The sequence below is a fragment of the Psammomys obesus genome, unplaced genomic scaffold (assembly GCF_907164565.1).
Source record: "Psammomys obesus unplaced genomic scaffold, mPsaObe1.curated_primary_1811, whole genome shotgun sequence".
Taxonomy (NCBI): domain Eukaryota; kingdom Metazoa; phylum Chordata; class Mammalia; order Rodentia; family Muridae; genus Psammomys; species Psammomys obesus.
The window spans coordinates 27,118,216-27,142,229 of record NW_026596095.1 but is presented as its reverse complement, the minus strand read 5'-3'; positions in this window follow the sequence as shown (position 1 = coordinate 27,142,229).

Sequence of the window (24,014 nt, the reverse complement as noted above, 5' to 3'; positions counted from 1 at the left end):
AAACCTCTGAGAAAATGAATTTAGTTTGTTACGTTCTAGATTTGTAAGCCACTTTAAAAGCAGTCTCCTAAATCGTATGCACCTTCTTGTAGAATGCCTTAACTCTAACAGTGTTCATTATGTACTGAAATCTACTGAGTGTATGCAAATAACAAATACCTTATGGATTCATGGTCATTTCAGAACTGTAATGTATTTATTATTTTTTTCTTGAGAATTTTGTACAAACAAAATAACAGTACAAAAAAGGGTTTGTTACTTATTTTGATCATCTAGTCCAATTCCTCCCTTATGCCACCCATACTACTTTCCCTTCACAATGTTATGTGAATCTATGTTTTTAAAACCATGCAATCTGCTTAGTGCTACCTGCATTGTGGGGGTGTAAACTCACCTACTGTAGCATGGGTAGCTTCTAAAGGACCATATCCTAAAAAGAAAAAAAAAAAAAACTGACTCTCCTAGCCCTAGGAGCCATACACTGCCAAAAGCTCATTATCTACAGATGAGACATCCCGATTCCCTATCACATCCATGCTGGAGTTTTGGCTGGCTCGATCTTCTGTGTATAGTTACAGCCACTGTGATTCCCCAAATGTGGAATTCCTACCACGTTTCACGAATACTGTTTTCCTGAAGATGTCTACTATCTTTGGCACTTACAATCTTTCCACTTCAGTGTCTTCAATAATTCCCAAGCCTTGAGTGGACTGATGTGACACAGATGTGATACAGATGCACCATTTATAGATGACACTTCTTTAGTCTCTTATACATTGAATGTTGACCAGTTGTGGATCTGTTTATTAATCTCTGTCTACTGGAGAAAGAGAAGCTTCTCTGATGAGTGATGATGTACTAGTCTATGGATGTAAAGAGAAAAACTCAAAGACAGTCTAATAGGATGCCTATTCAGTAAAATGATAGTGGAGGATTCTCCTTAGTGCCTATTACCTGATGAGCCATGACATTTGGGCAGAGATAACAGTATAAAAGAAGGTTTGTTACATTTTTTAACACCTATGTCACTATTGTACCACTGGGCATAACTTGGCAGACTAGTCATTATTTTACCTCCTTATAATTGGTAAGTATGTTTACTATTTTTCTCTTCTAATTGTGTATATAGAAGCTTATAACAGTATTGAAAATAATCATAAAGATGAAACTTCCAGGTCAGTGCTAGCTTGATTTCTCCACTCGAATAGCTCAAGTATATTGAGTTTTTGACAATAAGGTCTTACTATTAAATTCTGGAATGTAAACAGAGCAATGGCAATATCCTGTCATCTTTGGGAGCTCTCTAGATCACTTTAATTGTTCAGAATTATATAAAAAGAACCTCTTGAAAATAAAAAATAAGTTGGATATATTCATACAATGAAATAAAATGACTTTAAAGGTGTATTGGATATATATGCACAATAGATATAATGCAAGAACTAAAAGACATAAATTAGATAGAACTATTTGCAAAAGCATTGAATTCTCCTGATAATATAGTAACCAAGAAAACCATGCACAATATTTATGTAAATATAATTACATTTGCTTAAATAAAAGGCAAGGAAGCAGAATTTAAAATTATGTTTCCTAAAAATGTGTTTTTGAACAACCATTCTGAATCATAAAGCAATAACTTCAGTCCCACATTAGTCAGGAAAGTTTGGCCCTGGGTTTGGAAGTTGAAGATGGTTTGCAGTTGTGTGCAATATCATTGAAAAGTTGGAATTTTTCACTGATATGGCCACATTGTTCTGTGTTCCATCACATTTTTAAAACTACTTAACTTTTATGTACATTTCTTTAAAATGCTATAGCTTGCAGCTAAAACAGACAGAAGTAGGAGAAGCAATATAAAGAAAGAAGTAAAGACTGGGGAGCTTTTCAGAAAGTTAGAAATAAGATGAAATCTTCTTATAGGACAAGATTACAAATGACTGATCTCAAGAGAATTTCTGGAATCAGGGAGAACTGGTTAAGGTTATATTAACCAGAGAGGATTGATGAGTTCTGTCAAGCAAAAGAAATAAAAAGCAAATAATGGGGGCAAGGAGCATACCATTTTCAATCTCCAAAAAGATGCTACTCTTGTTTCCCAAGGGTTATGGCCAGGAGTCCATAGCGGACCCAGACTACTCATCAGTAAAACCCATAGAATATTCAGAAGATACATGTTTAAACGTACCACCAGTTCTTACATTACATATCACACCCATGTAAACTTGGCTTCTGTTTTAGAACAAAATGTGTGCAACTCTAACCATTCAAGACATTTATATACAGTAAAGATTATGTAACAGGGCTGACTAATTTATTGCATACACAGTGCTTTACTAAACTAGACTACACTTTAAATGTTTTCTCCAATATACTTACACTGAAAAAGATGCAAGATTATAAGGAAATATATAGCAAAAGCACACAAGGAAACTATATTTTCTTTGGATATTTGAATAAGTCTTTGGAAAGTTGAGTAAATCTTTGATCTGGTAATAAATGCATCTGGGGCATGTGAAGGAAATGAGGACAGAATCTGCATTGTTGTTAAGTATTAGAAATGGCTTCATTGGAACAAACTGGAGGTTCTACCTACCTCACTTATTAAAAGCCTTTGCAGATAAGTCTTGTACCAACTATCATTCCTATGGTCGTACATTGCCCAAATTTGGTGTGGCAAAATGTGACATCTTGTTTCTTTTAAGCATGAGTTACAGACAATACTTTACTTGATTATAGCTAGCATTCTACGAAGAGGACATGAAAAGATAAGTAATGATATTTAGTAAATCTCAGTATTGATATCAATAAAAATGTCTTTGAAGTTTTGAAATAAGAAAATATCAGAATATCTTTGAGCAATTTTAAAACAGATTTTCAAACACAATATAACCTGATTATTTTATCGTTTCTTCTTTCTAAACTCACCCCAGCTCTTCCCCCCTATTCCTGCTCACCCAGCTGCATACTGGTAGTGCTTTCCCTTTCTCATAAGAACACAAAATGGGATCTAAAAAATAATAATGAAAAGACCATAGATTAAATTAAAACAAACAACCTAGAATTGGACAAAAAAAACAAACAAACAAATGGAAGAAAAAGGTGAAGAAAGTGGTAAAGAAGCACATACTTCACACACACACACACACACACACACACACACACACACACATTTGCACACATAGGATCCTATAAAACCAGAAATCTAACATATATGCAAAGAATCTGCAAGGAAAACAACAATACCTTGACAAACATGAGAAAAAGAACCTCCAAAATGCCATTGAGTTTGTTCTCTGTTGGCTATCCACTGCTGAGCATGAGGCCTGCCCTTAAGTATGACTCCACTGGAGGGGAAAAAAAACAAAAACAAAAACTAATATTTCCTTGGTGAGAAGTCATCAAATAGAGATACCATCTGAGCTAGGAATGTAGGCTTGTGTTCACTTCCCTTCTCAGAGCTTGGACTATAACAGACTCGAATCAGTGAAGACCCTGTACGTGTTGCCACAAACTGTGTGTTTTATTGGCATAGGTCCTGCTGTGTCTAGACAGCATTGCTTTCTGGTTGTCCTCCATCTTTTCTGCCTCTTATATTATTTCTGCCTCCCTTTCTATAGCTATCTGAGCACCCCAATCCCCTTCTTGGGTGGATTGATAGAGACATCAGAGTTGAGTCTTCCAAAGTTTTACACTCTCTTCACGTTGCCCAGATGTAGGTCTTTGTATTTGTTCCTCACTGCTAGGAGAGGAAGTGTCTGTGATGATGGCTGAGCAAGGCCTTGATCTACAAGCACAGCAGAATGTCGTTGAGTCCTTTTATTACTATATTCCTTTAGTGGAAGGAGAAGTATCTGGTTTTCATTAGGCTCCTGGGTTACCTAGTCCTGGGTTCTTAGCCACCTGAGCAGTGTCCAAGGATGGACTCCGTCTCATGGAGTGGTCCTTAAATCCTGTCAGATATTGGTTGGGACTAGCACAAACTTTGTGCCACTAGTGCACTAGCACATTTTGTAGGCAGATTGTCATGGTTGATGGAAGGGTTTGTAGCTGTATTGGTGTTTACCTTTCTCCTTTGAAAACATGCAGAGTATCTTCCAGTACTGTGAACACTCAATCAGTAGAAATGAAGGTTCTAGGCAGGCACCAGCTCGGCTTCTCCAAATACAGTGAGTTGTGTAGGTGGTATTTTCAGCAATACAGACTTTCCATCAGTTTTTGGAGAGCAATCAATACACTTGGCAAGAGCCTGAGCTATTTGTCCTTTTGGGTCCCATTTAGCAACAATTCAATTATATGTAACACATTACCAGAGTGGAGGCTTCATTTGATTATACAGATGTCCAGTTGGGGCTCTGTTTCCTCATGATTTGGCAATATCAGTGGGATCCCTTCATATATGTTTATGCTTTTGGAAGCTTCTACTGTATTAGGGTTCCATCTTTGTGAGTTTTGAAAAATTCAATGATTTGGAAAGATAGTTTCATTCCTTGCATGTCATACTACTTACTCAGCTTCACTTTGCACACTGTTTCAAGGTCCACAGCATAGCCACGGCATACCGAAGTAAGCTCTGCAGCTCAGAGCTGAGAAGAAACACCATTTAGTATAGCTTCACACTGTTGAAAGAAAGATGTTAATCTGTATTTTAATGCATTATTGATGATAATCAATAACGTAAAATTTTGAACATGTTAGCAGTTACATGTCAGACTATTGTAATTTCAAATTGGCAGGTTAACTACAGAACTCTAACAATGCTAAATCACAAAACGGCAGAAAACTTAGGCACAAATGGATTTTAAGTTGCCTTAGTTTCCCTACAAACATAAGAGCTAATTCTGAAATGCGTCTTCAGAACTCACACGTTTTCAAACCATTATTAGACAATGTGTGAAAACCTGTGTTTTGTCATATGTCATCAAGCAAAGTAAGACCTATTATGAGGGTGACAAATTGCATGAATGACTTTCCATATATTTTTAGTTCATGAGTTTTTAAACTGTATAACTTTTCAATGTAATTAATAATTTCATTTGTGCTTTACCAATTTTTTAAAGATGGAACAAAACATTCACTTGTATTCTCATAGCCTCTCTGGGGAGTGCTCTCTCTCTTTCTCTCTCTCTCCCTCCCCCTTTCAATTTCTCTTTTACTTCTTTTTGTTTTTCAGAGAGTATATCACACCATAGCCTGAACTGCCTTCAAACGCACTTTGTTGAAATGGCTTGTGTAAAGCTCTGCAATTCATTCACCTCAGCTTCCGGAAAACTGGGATTACCATAACATACTACAGATGTAGCTGTATCTTATTTTAGAAAAGAAAAATTTGAGCCAAAAGTTGAATCAATCAAACAAGCCAAAGTAATTGATTTTTTCCCTTGAGTTTATTTGCCCAGTATTTGATAAGCACATTTTCTTTGTTGTTTCTCTTGCATAATACATCTTTTCTCTATCACTTCACCATTTTTACCACTAAAAGCTACTTTCCCAATCAAAAGAATAGTTAGATCCTTTTCCTATGATATTTCTCCATTACTTTTGTCTTAGACTCTGCTTGAGTTTGAAGTCATCCTATTGACTATTACCTGTGATTTTTATATCTTGCCTTCTCTGTCTCAAATGTATTTTTTGTTCTTTTATGTGTTTGTTACTTTTTTATTAAGGTGAGAAAGAAGCCTGAATGTTGAGATTATACCTACCTAATATCATACTTGGACCTGCATCCAAAGGAGAAAGGATTTATTTTAGATTAAAGGGTCAGAAGATTCAGTCCATTATCTATTGGCCTCTTACACTTAGGCCTTTCATCCTGTCAGGTGGAGAATATAACAAAAGAAAACATATTACTTCCTAACCAAGAAGATGAAGATGCAGAGAGAGTGAAAGAAAATAGTCATCCAGGTGATCCCAAGATCCAAACTTCCATCCTCCATGACCTACATCTAGTTAGTCCTCAGCTCCCCTAAATTTCCAAAGTCTGTTTAAAATTGTGTCACCAGCTGGAGACAAATAGTAAAACTATTTGGATTATTCAGATCTGAACCATAAAATGAGTTCTCCTTAGCTGCTGCTTTTACATGAGCCAGATGTCAGTATAGCAATTGCTGTGTTAGTTAACCTAAATTAATTATAATGAATGCCAAGGGAACCAATGCACAAACAAAATGGTTTATTTTGGCTCACTGTTTTAGAGAATTCCATCCGTGAATAGTTTTTTTTTTCTTTCTTTTTTTTTTTTGTTTCATTTGTTTGTTTTGTTTTTCTGAATTGAAATAATCTATTATTTTGGAAATGTGCAGAGAAGAACTCTTCACTTCCTCATTGGAAAAGAAAGGATGAAGACAAAGATGCTTAGCGTCCCTCTGTCATCTTTCAATGGATTACACTAGCAATTTATTATTCCTTACTTAGACTTCAATTTAAAGTTCTAGCACTTCTGCACGAGTCCCTGGGAGCTCCTCCTTTATCAGAAGGACACTTTGTGGTCCCAACCACAGCACTTTACTTTCCTTAGTCACTTTTGACATATTGTTATTTTCTTTGTTGCTGTTCCAGGGCTTACTCTATACATCTTAACTAACCAGAATCTCCTTCAGACTTATGCTTTCTTTGATACTACAAAATTTTCCTCTTCTGGTTTATCTTATTCATTGCAACCTCCTTGTTTTTGTTTACTTCATTCTGATAAACAAACAAACAAACAAACCCTTTGTTTTCTTACAAAGTTTGTCTGCTAGTAACAGCTTGCTGCCAGTGGTTTCTGTTTATTTGTTTGGCATTTTTTTCTTGTGTGTATTTTTATTTTCCCTTCTCATTTTTGAGGATGGGTTTCTTTCATATCAGATGCTTGCCTAATAATTATTTTTTTCTTTTGAGATTTTGAAATATTTTTTTTTTTTTTTTTACATTCTCAACTCTATTCTTCTGATGAGTTAACTGTAAGAGTTTGGGCAGTTCAGGCATATCTTATATATAAGCTTTTGGTTTGAGGCTTTTATGATTTCTCTTTGTCTTTAGTGTCACACATCTTTCTACTTTCTTATAAAGTGTTCTATTGAATGGTTAAGTAACTCTCTCTCACCCAACACTTGGACTCTACAGATAGGTTCTTCATATAATTTTATGTTCATTTCTTGTGCCTGCTTTCCTGGGATTTAAATTACATATTTGGTGCATTAAAAGCTTCCTTATAACTATATAAGAAACTATCCATTTTCCTTCATTATGCACTATTTTAAATTTACAGTAACCATCAATCCATGTTTAAATTCACATATTACTTCTTCCACCAGATTGAATCAACTGCTGAGCCATCTAATGCATTTGTCATCCTAGATATCACAGTTTTCAAATACAGAATTTCCATTTGGTTCTTTTAATAATTTCTGTATCGCTTCATAAACCTGTATTTTCACATATTTCCTTATTGCTTTACATATGGATTTCTGTAGCTCCTTCAACTTAGGGTGTTTACTTTTACATGTTTGTTGAATCTATACTTCAATACTCCCAGAAGGTTTTTGTTGCTGGGTTTTTATTCCTATGTATGTTAAACTCTGCATGATTTGTCTCATGATTTTTTTCTTAAATGTGAGACATTTGTACAATACCCTGGAGCAGTTCCCTTTTCTCCATGGGGATTGGTTTTGTGGTTGTTTGCAATGATATATGCTCTCTGACTCTCTGAACTAGCCTGCTTGGGCAAACTGTTTTCTTAAGAGTGTGAAGCTTTTGATGTCTGTTTTCAAGATGAGGCAGTGGACATATGAACACTCATTCTAGGGTGACAGTGATTTTTCCTGGGGTTCTTAGTCTTTTCCCTTTATCTTTCTGCTAAGTCTTTTACTTCCTTACATTATACCCTACCCACGAAGACTTCTCCGATTCTAGCTGGTTCCTCTATTGTTTTCCCCAGTATCCAGCTCTTCCTGAGCTCATCTTGATATTAAATTGCCACTTTCTTCCTGAGAAGACTCTGGACCCTGAGTAGTGGAGAAGCTTCTGCTCCTCTTGGCTTGAGAGTCTTAGCAACTTCTTCTCTATCAGCAAGCTAAGTTAAGTGCAATAGAGACACTGGCATCTTCAGCTTTTACTCCAAGGGCAGAGATTTTACCTATGATGAGTTGCTTAGAAAAGAGCCCTCTCCCTATATCCACCCTTCCTTGGGAAGTTAACATTTTCAACACGCATTTGGAATACATGAGAAACACTGACAGTCCGTGGCTATCAATCCACAAAGCTCCCTCTGTAAGAAGTTCATTGAACTCTTATAATCTTACCATGTTGTTTGCTTATTTGCTTGTTTGTTGGCATGCATGCTTTAAGATATAATTTCAGAATATATCTCAGGCTAGTTTTGTACCCCCAATCTTTTTTCTCCCCCCTCCTTTTTTTGAAAATGGATATTTTTTTCCTCAGCTAATACATGCTGATTATGGTTCTCCTCCCTCTACTCTTTTCAGTTCCACACTCATGCTTTCCTTTCCATCTGCATCTACCCACTTTCTGTCTCTTATTATAAAATAAACAAGCTTGTATGGGATAAGAATGAAGTTAAAAAATATAATAAGATGAAACAAAAAATAGCACATTCAAATAGGACAAAACAAACACACAAGGAGAAGTGCCTAAGAAAAGGCACAAGAAACATATAAAAATGGAGTCCCACTTGTTCACACATTCAGGAATCCCACAAGAATCCCAATCTTCCTGCTTCAGTCTCTAAAGTAATGAGATTATAGACCCGTGCTGAAATGAGTAACTAGGTTATTTTTAAAGTTCTATTATCGGTTGTTTCGATGAATATTGAAGTGAAATATGAGGTAGTCAAATACATTTAAGTGGCATTTTGAATATGATTCCTGTTTTTTATTGGAGCTGATGGGGCAGAGACAAGAATAAACTGGGCGGGCCTCTTTTCCTCAGCAGGCTAGTTGTAGGCAAGTGACCTTAAAAAGTGTTGAAAGGGGATTTGCTCAATGTCGTCATTTTGGGAAGGGGACAAATGTTGAGATTCAGTGGCTACCAAGCTCACCTACTGGACACTGACATGAGGTTTATGTTTAAATAGAGGACAAGAGTTATGCATAAATAATGTGTCCTGGTAAATCTGTGGTCATAATTATCATTGACCCATCAAGTTCACTATTCTGGTTTCTTCTGCCAGGTAATACACCAAGTTATCATAACTATGTGAAATGTCTTCCTGGATACAAGATTCTCCTTTAAAAGGCACTGGGGCCCAGCTTTTTCCTTCCATCCACATAAAAGTCTTAGTTTTTAAAGAACAATTCTTTTAATTATCTGCTAATCAACAAGTACCAGCATTTAAAATATTTCCCTCCTGCCAGGAAGATTACACTATCATCTTCCTTGAAGACTATCTCTCAGGTCTCTGAGGTGTGAGCAAATGATTTTTTTTTTCAGCCATATCACTAGCATTTAACAGAACCAGGTCCAGAAACTCCATAGATGGAGTTTGGGCTCAAATCCAACCTTTTGTACTTAATAGTCAGTGGGAATAACATCAAATGATCTCTCTCTCTCTCTCTCTCTCTCTCTCTCTCTCACACACACACACACACACACATACACATTTCTTTACCTCTAAATAGAGGAAAGATTTGATAACATACAGTCAGAGCTAATGTTAAACTAGCTCACTCTTGGAGAACCATGTAATCTCATCTTACTAACAGAAGATAAAAGAAAGTTTGCACCCAAACAGGAGTTGTCATCCAACAAGCCTTCAACTACCATTTAATATCAAAACTTAGCTACATCTCACATAATTATTGTTATTTATACCAAAATGATTCAAAAAGTAAATTTCTCTTTAGTCTTAGGTTTTGACTGTATTATGCTTTGGATGATTACAGAGGAGGTGCCACCAATTTGAAGCCTAGACAGGAGAACTGTCTTTTCATAAGCCAGTTGTGTACTTTGACTATCCCATGTGCATCAGTTTAGAAAATAGTATAATACAGAAAAGGGGGTTCAAAATGCAAGTACTGAAAGATTTTGGTTCTGAAATCATGACTGATTAAGCACACAATGACTCCTTTCAGGAGCTGGAATATTTGATGGGCTGTGAAGGTTTGTATAGGCAGCATTTTCATATTGTGGAGAAATGCTATTCTATTACAATGCCATTTTACTCAATCTTATCACGTTTATATCTATCTGTCTCTCTCTCTCTCTATCTATCTATCTATCTATTTATTATTTGAAACCTTTAAAGCATCACACAAGGATTAAATGAAAATTTGCCATACTATATTGTTTTAAAATGAGATTCCTGCATATTTAGGAGAGACGGACAAAGAGCAATGAACAATACTGTTATCCATGCTGCTAAGAAGGGAAGGCACTGATAAGCACGTCTTTGTCATAATTTCAGACAAATGGCACTTATTTACTCATTCCTTATTCTGTTTATTTCCAAGAGCCAGAGAATGTCTTGGATTGAGTTCACTCCCTTCACCATGTAAGGTCCCTCAGATTGCACTCAGATGGTCATTGTCGACAGCAAGTACCTTTATCCACAAAGTTATCTCATGACTCCCAGCCTCAACTGCAAACATTTTGTGTTGAGGATTAAGGAAGTTGCTGTGAAGTTGTTCACAGGACATGGGAAACTGCTGTCAGAAGCACCTTGGCTTCCTTATACATTTGGTTTTTTACTAAGATTTTGTCATGGTGCCTTTGAAAGCGTTCATGTTGCTGAACTTTTCATCCACCTCCATTCAGTTACTTCACGTGGCCTTGTGACCCACAGTTTAAGAAACGGTATTTGAGAGTGATCATTGCCTGCTAAAGTGTCCTGGACCATTTCACGAAATAAACTCCATCTCATTCTATTGTAGAGCATTGGACCTGATACCTATGCACTTGAGTTAGACCTTACAAGGCTGGTATTTGGTGTGTTTACTCCATTCTGGAGCTGTCAGTCCCTTTTGAGTGGAGCGGATATAGCACATAGTCAGGTAGAACATAACAAATTTTCTGCTATTCCCTATGTCTTTCTCTCTTGTTCTAAAAACATGTTGTCCAAGATTTACTAAATACTGCCCATTCAAAGCATAATGATAGGAGAATGAGAAATGTTATCTTACTTTATTCAGGCTGCAAAACAGAATGGTTATTACATACATGTTTGTTGCTGGACCTGGAAAACCAGCTCTCTCTCCAGAGTCATTACTAAGATGCTAAATCCAAACATAAGGACCATGCTCCGCTGCACATTATCCTCTCGGGAACTCAACTTCCTCATAACATTGTCTTAGGGTCAGTCTTAACTCCACCTACTTGTAACATTGTGATAGGGTCAGTATTGCAACATATGAATCGTATGGATGCCCAGCATTCAGGCCAGAGTGGTTCTCTATCCCAGCATTTTCAATAAGGAAATCAAAAAACTCTCCTTAGAGATGGTCCCATAAAGTTTGCATATGCCACAATCTCCAGAAGGCTAGGTCATGAATCATCTAGCTCCAGTCTGGGAAGGTAAATAACTAGTGTCTCTAGACTCCACAGCTAAAGCATAAAGAGGAAGATGGGTGTGGATGGACGTAGTGTTCAGAACCAGTGGTATTTCCGCTCTAGACAGAAAAATGTTTGCCACTCTCTTTGTCTGATGCTATCTGGTAAAACCCACAAAAACGAAGTTAAATCAGTATTAGCATTCCAAACTCCCAAAATAAAATAATAAAACCAAGCACTGGCCTTTTCTAACACTTTGCTTGAGTTGTTTGTTTTGTTTTTTGTTTGGTTTGTTTTTGTTTTTGTTTTTTTTTACTCATTGCCATTGCATTAAGAATTAAAAATTTCACCTTAAAAGTCACTGATACAACAGCAAGGGATATTTTCTGAAGATAAAACTGGAATTGAATTTGAGAATTTATATATACTCTTACTGAGAAAAGAAAAACCGGATTCATTGAACCTGTAGTTTTATTTTTTTCCTCTGGGGTTAAAAAAAGTTTCTCTCCATCTTTGGGAAATGTCAGCAGACAACTCAAATATGATATGAACTAAAGGATGCAGGGGCTCTAATTTGCATCAAAGCCAAAGCAACAGGACTTCTGTCATCTCCTCTTCAAAGCACTATCCTAGGGGATGTGCTGTTTCATTGCAAACCAAGGAATCTATGCTCAAGCATGTAGCTGCTAGCTCAAAATTTGACCTAAAATGCTTCATAACAGGAAAAAAAAAAAAAAAGGAGGTGAGAAGCCCACCAAATCCCCAGGTATCTCTGCAGATTTCAGGCTCCTTACCAACCCAGATATTGTGTTAATAAGCAAAGGAAGATAAACAATGTCTGGCTGCATTATAATAAGACATATTAGAAATAAAGAGATTCTAAGCATACACAGGGTTCATGTTTTCAAAATGGCTGAGTGTCAATCAAGAACAAGCACCTTGATTTTCTCATCTCCGTAACTCGCATTTTAGTTCACTTTCTTTCCAGCTGATGTTCAGGATCCAGACATTTGGCTTGGAGACTATTTATAAAATAAAGTATAAACGGAATATAGATATTGTAGGGAGCAGCAGAATAGCACTGGGATTGCAAAGTAATAGCAAAAATTATAATAAAAGGCATTGAAAAAGCAATCTGTAAGTCTTCAAAACCATTCAAATTGCTACTGCTGATGTAGGTTACAAACGGCCAAACAAACATTTTGGTGTATGGGTAAAAGTACACTGTTTTTTGTTTTTTGTTTTTTGTTTTTGTTTTTGTTTTTTTTATAATCATGAGGCAAATGTGTCCAAGTCCTTCTAAGAACTTACATATGAACACAAACAACAGAATGAATATCATTATGTAATAAGTTTTCAAGGTGTGTGTGTGTGTGTGTGTGTGTGTGTGTGTGTGTGTGTGTGTGTGTAACAGTAGAAGCACTAAAAATGACCAACCAACCGTGAAAACGAATTCATTTGAGCTTCAGGTAGGAGTCAGACAATTTTTAAACTTTACAGAGATGTTGAAGCTATAAATAAGAGTTGCAAAAGGAAAGCTGTTTGTCAATATCTTTCCAAAGATTTGTTGTTTTAACTAATGTTAACCCTTTCATTTTTAAACTCTTGTTCAATGGAAATTGCCTAAGTAATTTAATCAATTCCAGAAAGCAATCGAATATATATTCTCTTGGTGATATTTATTTGGGTATTTTTATTTTTATCTTATTTCAATATTGATTTGTGAGTGTGTATTTTTCTGTCTTTAGATATCAGATTGGTTGTTTTATCAAGGCAAGTTTGCTAAAGTAAATTAATATAAAATTTTATTTACCCTTTATCATTAAAGTCAAAAATATTTTCTAAAAATAAAATAATAATTTTAACATCTTCTTCAACTCACTAAGAATTATTATATTAATCTACTTTTCTACTATCACCTGGGTCCCTATGTTCATAGAAATATATTGATTTTCTCTCCTGTTTAATCATCCTAATTGCTTTTTTCTATGTCTTTCACTGAGATGATATCCTAATTTAAGAATAAATCTATTATGTTAAATATGTTTTGAATGATATTTTTAAGATGCAATTTTAAATTCGGTACTCATTAGGATCTTATCGATGGATTACTCTTAATTTTCCAATAATAGCAGCCTCTTCCTCTACCATAGATAAAATAACAACAGTGTCAGCCCTTCTGAGTGACATAGCTTTTCTATTTGACAATCACTAAAGGAATAAAAAGAATAATTTCAGAATCACAGAGGCACTCACATACAAACGTAAACCCTCTGAAAGGACTTGAAGGGAGAGAGTCAAAGAATTGTACTGTTGAGTTGTTCGACCATTTGAGGGGAAGCAAATATTAAGGTCTCAAACAACTACATGGCATCAGGGTAAGCCGGAACCCTCCAGTCTTCTGCATCCAGGAACAAGCTGACATCTGGCTGTTTGTAAAATCACTGCCATACTTATTATTAGTATATTATTGACTTAAAGTGTTAATATGCCTTACAAAAAGTCCTATTTTTATTAACTGTAGTTTTACTCAAATCTAACACACTTGACACTAAAAATAAAGTGTGGCTAAATACTTAAAATAATAACAAAATAGTTTTATGCCTTTGTATTAAGAAAATCTATGGCAGTTTATATATTTAGATTTTTTTAATTTATAGTTTCTCAACTTATTTTGTGTCTTCCTTCTTGTCTTTTATTTATGATTAGACTCATAAATAAAATAAATAAATAAAAATAAATAAATAAATAAAAATAAACTTATGATAAAAACTCATATTGATAGATATTTTAGATAGTGCTTAAATCCAGTAGCTCCTTATCTAATGACATTTTAAAACTGAACATGAGAAATATTATAATTGCCAAAGTGTTTTTCCTTCCTATTTTGATGTTTTCTGCAGTAAAATAAGAAATATTTTTATTATCTTAGAATATAAAGCTAGAAGGTTAATTGGTTTTGTTCCCTCATTTCCTTTTACTTTTTCTGTTTCTATCTTTCATCTGCATAACTATTTTAAACTAAAACGACATTTTGTCAGTTCTCATTTTTCTCCAAAGGCTCGCAGTTATCACTAGATGGAACTAAAAGGCTTGTCAGATGATATTAAAGATATACAAGACACAAACTGAAGGATTTAATTCTCTGCCTCCAATATCACCTATGTACCACTGTTGTTCTCCACATCTGCCAAAAATTATCCCTCCCACTCTGGTAACCCAAGATCTGGTTTCATAAAATACACAGTTACTGGGCAAGTTACTGAAGTATGCCCTTTTTTTCTAGTTCACTTTATGAGCCCATCCAGGTGTCATTCTCAGCTGAGTGTCCAAGTAATTAGATAATGTTCAAATTTTAGAAGAAGGTACAATGGTAATATTCATAGGTGAGGCCCAAATGCCCATAAATCAATTTTCTATTTTCTTTCTCTTTTACAAATAAGACAAACAAATAAGTAGATTATTAAGTGTAAAAACTGATTCAAGAAAGGAAGTTTGCTTACTGATGTAAAATAGCCTCTCCCCAACTCCCTTAAGGGGGAAAAAAAAAAGCTACATTTCTTCGGGGCTAATTGGAATTTCAATGTGATGGGGGAAAAATCAAGTTTTCTTGGAAATGTGCTTTGAAAACAACGTCTTACTAAGTAAGGCTTATACATAAATAAGTGGAAGGACCTCTACGCATATAAAATCATTGCATCATATCATTTGAGTTTCACTGAGGCCCTTAAGTGTAAGAAATGAAGCAATCATGAAGTCTTGATATTGGCAGTGGAATAAATGAAATTCCCAATCTAAGGAGAAATTATTAGAAAGCACATATGATCTTATACTGTAGGAGAACTGCGGGAGATGGTGTGAAGCCTGCTTTTAAAGCTGCAAGTCTGCTCACATGTCAATACCCTCCTTCATGCCTGTTGCAGGAACTTTTTAAATCTCCTTTGGTCTTAATATTCCCGCTTTGGAAGATAAGTGAGAGTGAGCAAAGAAGAAACTTCAATTACTCAATTTCTCTTTTCACCCTTGGAGTCTTTCTGCTTTGTGGTTCAAAGAACTTCGCATTTGGCAAGAGGTTGCTTACAGATGGAAGAAAATACTTGTTTTCTCTGAAATTCAATTACTTCTCTTGCACACTGATCTGACTGGATTGGATTATTCTTAGTCCCTATTATTGCTAAACTCTATGATTAAAAATATAATAGAGAACCGTGCCAGTTCCAATAGAGCTTGGAGGTTCACTTTACAGATGTAAACACCAAAGTTGTAAAAATAAGTATGGGCTTTTCTATGCCCACCCTTGCTCTCAAATAATGACAAGGTTACCTATTAAATTTTTTAAAATGCTTTAGGTACTATAGCTGAGCAGATACTCATCTATTCTTCCCATCTATGCTGGTCTGGCCTACTTCCAAGTCATGTGCCCCATTACCTGTCATTTAGTCTCACCCTGGCTGCTCCTGCTCCATCCCTGTCTTCATGACCACTTTCTCATAGAGACTTCCACTCTTCTTCCCTCTCCCTCTCCCTCTCTCTTCCACTTAGGACCCCCTAATTCTCCTTTCCTCCCAAGCTTTTGACTGTTCAGCCATTTATTAACTAATCAGAGATGACAGAAAAGAGATTTTTACAAACATTAAAATGAGATTCTTCAAGAATAATGGCAATGCCCACATCCAGACTGTAAGCAGATCTCTAGGCACAGAAATCAGCATCTGAATACACAGTTCACAAAACCATCCCCCAACACAAAACTCACCTGAAGAGAGCTAAAAAGACAAGCAAAGACTAAAATTCTGGAAATACCTGAAAAACAGTCATGGCTGTCAATTTTTTGTTGTTGCTGTTTGTTTTACATCCAAAGTAGCAGAACAAAAGAAGCCTTCAACAGATGTCAAAGCAAATAGAAGCTTAAGTAGCATAAATGTCTGCTCATTCACCTCCAGGAGAAAGATTCTGTGATTCAGGGAGAAAAAGGAGGTTAAAGGATGGGATTCCTCATCAACCCATTCATTATGGGTTAATGACTCATTTAACAAATATTAACAGTGTAAATACATTGTAGAGGGCAACATATTACATGCTAGAGAACAAATACAGGGACCTTTCATCTCATCTGTGCTTTTAGGACTGTTTTATCTGCTATAAAGGAAAAAAAAAAAAGCGGAAATTCAAGCAGAAAGTGCTTTTATTAGAAATACTGTTATAATACTAAACATAAAAAGATAAAACTCTTCTAAATTAACTTAAATGTTTGCTCATTATTTACAGAAATATAGACATGCAAAAAAAGCATTATAAATTTTAGAGGCAACATAAATTGTTCAAAATGTTAACCAAGAGTAGCTCAGTTCAGTTGAGCTCAGTGTCAGATAAAGCCATACAAAGAAATGAAATCCACAGGACAAGTCATTGCAAAAGTCTGTACACACAGCACTCAAGAAGATCTAAAAATATCATTGAAGTAAGCTGCTAAAACTTCATAAACAGTCTGTCTTTATTTAGCAGTAAAAGGTGATGAAGAAAGAAAAAAAATGCAATCTAGGAAGCTATATTTGTGATAAGAGGGAGAAAGATACATAATTGTATTAATTAAAAGTAAAATACAATTGAAAAAGTTTAATGGCAGATAGCATTCGAAGCTGTGAGCTGTCTACAAATTTTACTTTAGCAAATTGAGAGGAATGTATAGGAAAGATTCTGCCCATACTGGTACGACTCAAAGTTACAATTTTACACTAGTCATCACAATAAGAAAAAGGTATAAAGTTAAAAAAAAAGTTTCTACATATACAGAAGAAAATTATTGTTAGATAAATATCCACAAGACTCTATCAATTGTTGAAAGTAACATTAACTTTTAATAACTGGAGAATGTGTTAATACACTAAGCATTTTATATATTCTCTTATAGTAGCAGCAAATAGGTTGGAAATAATTATAAATTACGCATTCATAATAATGTAAAAATGCGAGGCAATCCTGGATGAATGTAACAAAAGATATTCAAATATATGCTCACCACAACAGATCATTATTAAGAAAAATTAATGACAACGAAAAGGATATTGATACATCTAGAAATTAGATGAGTCAACAATGTTAATATAATGATTTAAAATTGATTTATTGAATCAATACACTCTCAATAATTCTACACCTTTTCTAATAGAAATTCGTTCATTAATTCAGACGAGACAAGTAATCTATAAAATTAGTAAAGATAAGAGATGAATCTTACTAAATGTTAGTAATTTCCATATACCTATAGCAACAAAATAACATTGACATTGGTGAAAATCTAAATAAAATAATTTTTGGAAGAGAAACAAAAGCCTACACAACAAAAAAGCACAGTCATTTTCTTTTTTTAGAATTAAATTTATTTATTTTTATTAATTACAGTTTATTCACTTTGTATCCCCCCATCAGGCCCTCCCTCCGCCCCTCCCAGTTCCATCCTCCTCCCCCTTCATGCATGCTCCTCCCCACATCCACTGATAGGGGAGATCCTCCTCTCCTTCCTTCTGATCTTAGTCTATCAGAACACATCAGGAATGGCTGCATTGTCATTTTCTGTGGCCTAGTAAGGCCGCTCTCCCCTCAGGGGGAGGTGATCAAAGAACAGGCCAATCTGATTATGTCAGAGGCAGTCCCTCTTCCCATTACTATGTAACCCTCTTTGACACTAAGCTGCCATGCGCTACATCTGTGCATGGGTTCTAGGTTATCTGAATGCATGGTACTTGGTTGGAGTATGAGTCTGTGGGAAGACCCCTGTGTTCAAATTTTCTGCTTCTGTTGCTCTCCTTGTGGAGTTCCTGTCCTCTCCAGCTCTTACTATTTCCCACTTCTTACATAAGATTCCCTGCATGTTGCCCAACATTTGGCCATAAGTCTCAGCATCAGCTTTGATAGTCTGCAGGGTAGAGCCTTTCAGAGGCCCTCTGTGGCAGGTTCCTAGCTCTTTTCCTGGTTTCTTCTTCTTCTGATGTCCATCCTCTTTGCCTTTCAGGATGGGGACTGAGCATTTTAGTCAGGGTCCTCTCTCTTGATTAGTTTCTTTAGATGTACAGGTTTTAGTAGGTTTATCCTATGTTGTATTTCTATATGAGTAAGTATATACCATGTGTGTCTTTCTGCTTCTGGGACAGCTCACTCAGGATGATCCTTTCCAGGTCCCACCATTTCATGATTTCTTTATTTTTAATTGTAGAGTAATACTCCATTGTGTAGATGTACCACAATTTCTGCATCCACTCTTCAGTTGAGGGGCATCTTGCCTGTTTCCAGCTTCTGGCTATTACAAATAAAGCTGCTACAAACATGGTTGAGCAAATGTCCTTATTGTGTACTTGAGCCTCTTTTGGATATATGCCTAGGAGTGGTATGGCTGGATCTTGAGGAAGAGCTATTCCTAGTTGTCTGAGAAAGCGCCAGATTGATTTCCAGAGTGGTTGTATTCCCATCAGAGTCTGCATTCCCACCAGCAATGGAGGAGGGTTCTCCTTTCTCCATAACCTCTTCAGCATGTGTTGTCACTTGAGTTTTTTATGTTGGCCATTCTAATGGGTGTAAGGTGAAATCTCAGGGTTGTTTTGATTTGCATTTCCCTAATGGCTAATGATGTTGAGCTTTTCTTTAAGTGTTTTTCTGCCATTTGATGTTCCTCTATCGAGAGTTCTCTGTTTAGCTCTGTTCCCATATTTTAATTGGATTACTTGGTTTGCTGCTTTTCAGTTTCTTTAGGTCTTTATATATATTGGACATTAGCCCTCTGTCAGATAAAGGGTTGGTAAAGATTCTTTCTCAATCTGTAGTCATTTTGTTTTGATAACTGTGTCCTTTGCTTTATAGAAGCTTTTCAGTTTCATGAGGTCCAATTTATTGATTGTTGCTCTTAGAGCCTGTGCTGTTGGTGTTCTGTTCAGGAAGTTGTCTCCTGTGCCAATGAGTTCAAGGGTACTCCCCACTTTTTTTCTAACCGATTTAATGTGTCTGGTTTTATGTTGAGGTCTTTGATCCACTTGCACTTCAGTTTTGTGCAGGGTGATATGTATGGATCTATTTGCATTTTTCTACATGTAGATATCCAATTAATCCAGCACCATTTGTTGAAGATGCTATGTTTTCTCCATTGTATAGTTTTGGCATCTTTGTCAAAGGTCAGGTGTCCATAAGTGTGTGGGTTTATTTCTGGGTCCTCTGTTCAGTTCCATTGATCCACCATTCTGTTTCTATGCCAGTAACATGCAGTATTTTATAACTGTTGCTCTATAGTACAGCTTGAGATCAGGGGTAGAGATACCTCTAGAAGATCTTTTATTGTAGAGGATTGTTTTAGCAATTCTGAGTTTCTTGTTATTCCATGTGAAGTTGAGAATTTTTCTTTCCAGGTCTGTAAAGAATTGTGTTGGTTATTTGATAGGAATTGCATTGAATCTGTAGAATGCTTTTAGTAAAATGGCCATTTTTACTATGTTAATTCTGCCAAGCCATGAGCATGGGAGATCTTCCATCTTCTCATATCTTCTTCTAATTATTTCTTCAGAGACTTGAAATTTTTTCATACAAGTCTTTGACTTGCTTGGTTAGGATTACACCAAGGTACTTTATATCATTTGTGGCTATTGTGAAGGGTGTTTCCCGAATTTTTTTCTCAGCCCTTTTGTGTTTTGTTTACAGGTGGGCTACTGATTTTTTTTAGTTAATTTTGTATCCGGCCACTTTGCTGAAGGTGTTTATCAGCTGTAGGAGTTCCCTGGTAGAGTTTTTGGGGTCACTCACGTGTACTATCATATCATCTGCAAATAGTGATAATTTGACTTCTTCTTTTCCAATTTGTATCCCCTTGATCTCCTTCAATTGTTTTATTGCTCTAGCATGGACTTCCATAACTATGTTGAAGAGATATGGAGAGAGTGGGCAGCCTTGTCCTGTCCCTGATTTCAGTGGGATTGCTTTAAGTTTCTCTCCGTTCAGTTTGATGTTGGCTATAGGCTTGCTGTATATCCCTTTACTATGTTTTGATATATGCCTTGTATCCCTCATCTCTCCAAGACTTTAAACATGAATGGATGTTGGATTTTGTCAAATGCTTTTGAACATCTAGGGAGATGATCATGTGGTTTTTCCTTTCAGTTTGTTAATATGGTGGATCACATTGATGGATTTCCATATATTGAATCACCCTTGCATACCTGGGATGAAGACTACTTGATCATAGTGGATGATATCTTTGATGTGTTCTTGGATTCGGTTTGCATGTATTTTGTTGAGTATTTTTGCATCAATGTTCATAAGGGAGTTTGGCCTGAAATTCTCTTTTTTGGTTGGATCTTTGTGAGGTTTAGGTACCAAAGTGACTATGGCTTCATAGAGTGAGTTTGGTAATGTTCCTTCTGTTTCTATTTTGTGGAATAGTTTGAAGAGAACTGGAGTTCTTTGAAGGTCTAGTAGAATTCTGCGCTGAAACCATCTGTTCCTGGGCTTTTTTTTTTTTTTTTTTTTTTTGGATGGGAGACTTTTGATGACTGCTTCTATTTCCTTGGGGAATACAGGACTATTTAATTGATTTACCTGGTCCTGATTCAGTTTGGTAAGTAGAATAGATCAAGAAAAATGTCTGTTTCATTTAGATTTTCAAATTTTGTGGCATATAGACTTTTGAAGTAAGTCCTAATGATTGTTTGGATATCCTCAGTGTCTGTAGTTATGTTCCCCTTTTCATTTTTGATTTTGTTGATTTGGATGGTGTCTCTTTGACTTTTAGTTAGCTCAGCTAAGGGTTTGTCTATCTTGTTGATTTTCTCAAAGAACCAGCTCTTGGTTTCATTGATTCTTTGAATTGTTTTATTTCTTTCTAATTGATTTATTTCAGCCCTGAGTTTGATTATTTCCAGCCGTCTACTCCTCTTTGGTGTGTCTGCTTCTTTTTCGAGGGGTTTTAAGTGAGCCATTAAGTTGCTTGAATGCACTGTCTTGAATTTCTTCTTGAAGGCACTTAGTGCTATGAACTTTCCTCTTAGCACTGCCTTAATTGTGTCCCACAAGTTTGGGTATGTTGTGTCTTCATTTTCATTGAGTTCTAGGAAGACTTTAATTTTTTTCTTTATTTCCTCCCTTACCCAGCTGTCATTTAGTAGCAAGTTGTTCAGTTTCCATGTGTGTGTCGTCTTTTTTGCTATTTCTGTTGTTGTTGAGGTCCAGCTTTATTCTATGGTGATCACACAGGATACAAGGGATTATTTCAATCTTCTTGTATCTGTTGAGGCTCACTTTCTGACCAACTATGTGGTCTATTTTGGGAAGGTTCTATGAGGTGCTGAGAAGAAGGTAAATTCTTTTGTGTTTGCGTGTAGGGTTCTGTAAATATCTGTTAGGTCCATTTGATTCATGACCTCTGTCAGAGACATTGTTTCTTTGTTTAATTTCTGTTTTGTTGACCTATCCTTTGTTGAGAGTGGGGTATTGAATTCTCCCATTAAAATGTGTGGGGATCCATATGTGGTTTAAGTTTTATCAATGTTTCTTTTACAAATGTGTGTTCCTTTGTTTTTGGGGCATAGATGTTCAGGATGGTCTTCTTGGTGGAATTTTCCCTTGATGAGTATGAAGTGTCCTTCTCCATCTCTTTTAATTAATTTTGGTGGAAAGTCTATTTTATCAGATATAAGAATGGCTACTCCTGCTTGCTTCTTGGGTCCATTTGCTTGGAAAGCTGTCTTCCAACCCTTTAACCTCAGGTAATGTCTATCTTTGTGACTTAGGTTTGTTTCTTGTATGCAACATATTGCTAGGTTTTGTTTACACATCCACTCTGTTAGTCTGTGTCTTTTTATTAGAGAATTGAGTCCAGTGATGTTGAGAGAGTTTAATGACCAGTTGCTGTTAGATCCTTTGATTTTGATGTTGGCTGCAGTCATAAGGTTGTATGCACAGTCATTTTCAATTGGCATTTTTAAAAAGTACCAAAGCAATTTTTTAACGAAACGAATGTCTTTTAGAAAATTGTATTGAAACAACTGAATAGTATTATGGGAAGATAAACTCCAAGATTTTTCTCACAAACAGGAATAGCTAAAATGTATTTGTAACATGGACCTTAAAGTGAAAAAAATTGTGTTCAAAATTTTGGTCTAGAGTGCAAAAGACATAAAATATTTCTTTTAAAAAAATACACGTTTTGTAAATTCAGACATTTGCCTATTCACAGGAATCAATAAAAGACAACAACAAGAAAAACATGAGTTATGGCAATCTAACACATCCCTTGACAGGAACTGTTAATTCATTTGGTTGTAGTAATTACTACACTATGTATAAATGTATCTGTTCTATAAAACTTTTCTTCGTACACACAATTCACCCAAGATAAGCAATCAACAACAGAACAAAGTAAAGATTACACAACTTGGTGAGCAAATGCATTTATTGGAGTTCTTTAGAGGATTACAGATGAAGTTTTCATACAGGAGAAAGGCTGACTCAAAGGCAAGTGTGTTCTCAAACTCTCACTCAACCAAAGCTGCACCATTGGAAGTCATTTTGAGTAAAATGACTTGCAGCCAAATCCCAATGTCAAAGAAATTTTCTAGCTGGGTGAAGAGCCTCCTCAAAGCACTTCTACTTCATTTCTTCTCCCTAGCTTCCTACTATTTCTACAACCTTAGGGAGGAACTCATGGATCTCATTAGTCTCCAGGATCCCCAGTAAGGTGGTAAGGTAGTTCACTCCCTGAATCTCTCTCCTGCTCTCAGGAAGAGATGTTTCAATTCAGAGGAAGTAAATCAGTACCTAATGCTATCAAATCACCCTGCTTTACACTTTGAATGTAACATTATATTCTACTTTGTCATTAAATAGTATCATCAAAAATATTTAGAAGTGAATAATAAAAAAGTAAATTATATAATTTATGAATATATATATAGGTTGATAATATGACTCATTGGGTAAAGGCATTTGCCATAAAGTCTAAAGACCTCAATGTGCTTCTTGGGACCTACATGGTAGAAGAAAACAACTAACTCCTTCAAATTGTCCCATACATATCTGGTACATACATATATCTACAAATCTCTCTCTCACACACACACCCACATACTTTTACACATGCATATTGCATACAACAAATGTATAAAATAAAATAAAATTTCTAAAGTAGAATAGAAAACATGGCAGTGACTAATCATAAACTGGGCTTTATTTACAATTATGACAAAATATCTACTATTAAGATAATAAGATATACATTTTCAGGAATGCAGAAAATATCTCAACTCCCTGATAAGACAAATAGGCCAACTAAAACAGGAAAAGAGAAGTAAATGATAATGTTCAAAAAGTTAAAAGAAATGAGTCAATATTTTCACCTTAAAAATGATAAGAAGATAAAACACATTACACAGTATAAACATGTATCAAAAAGAAACATTTGAGCAGATACTTTCCAAAAGAAAATATTTGAATAGCCAATGAGTTTAGGAAAAGATACTCAATATGCTTACATAAGTGAATGTAAATCAAAATAG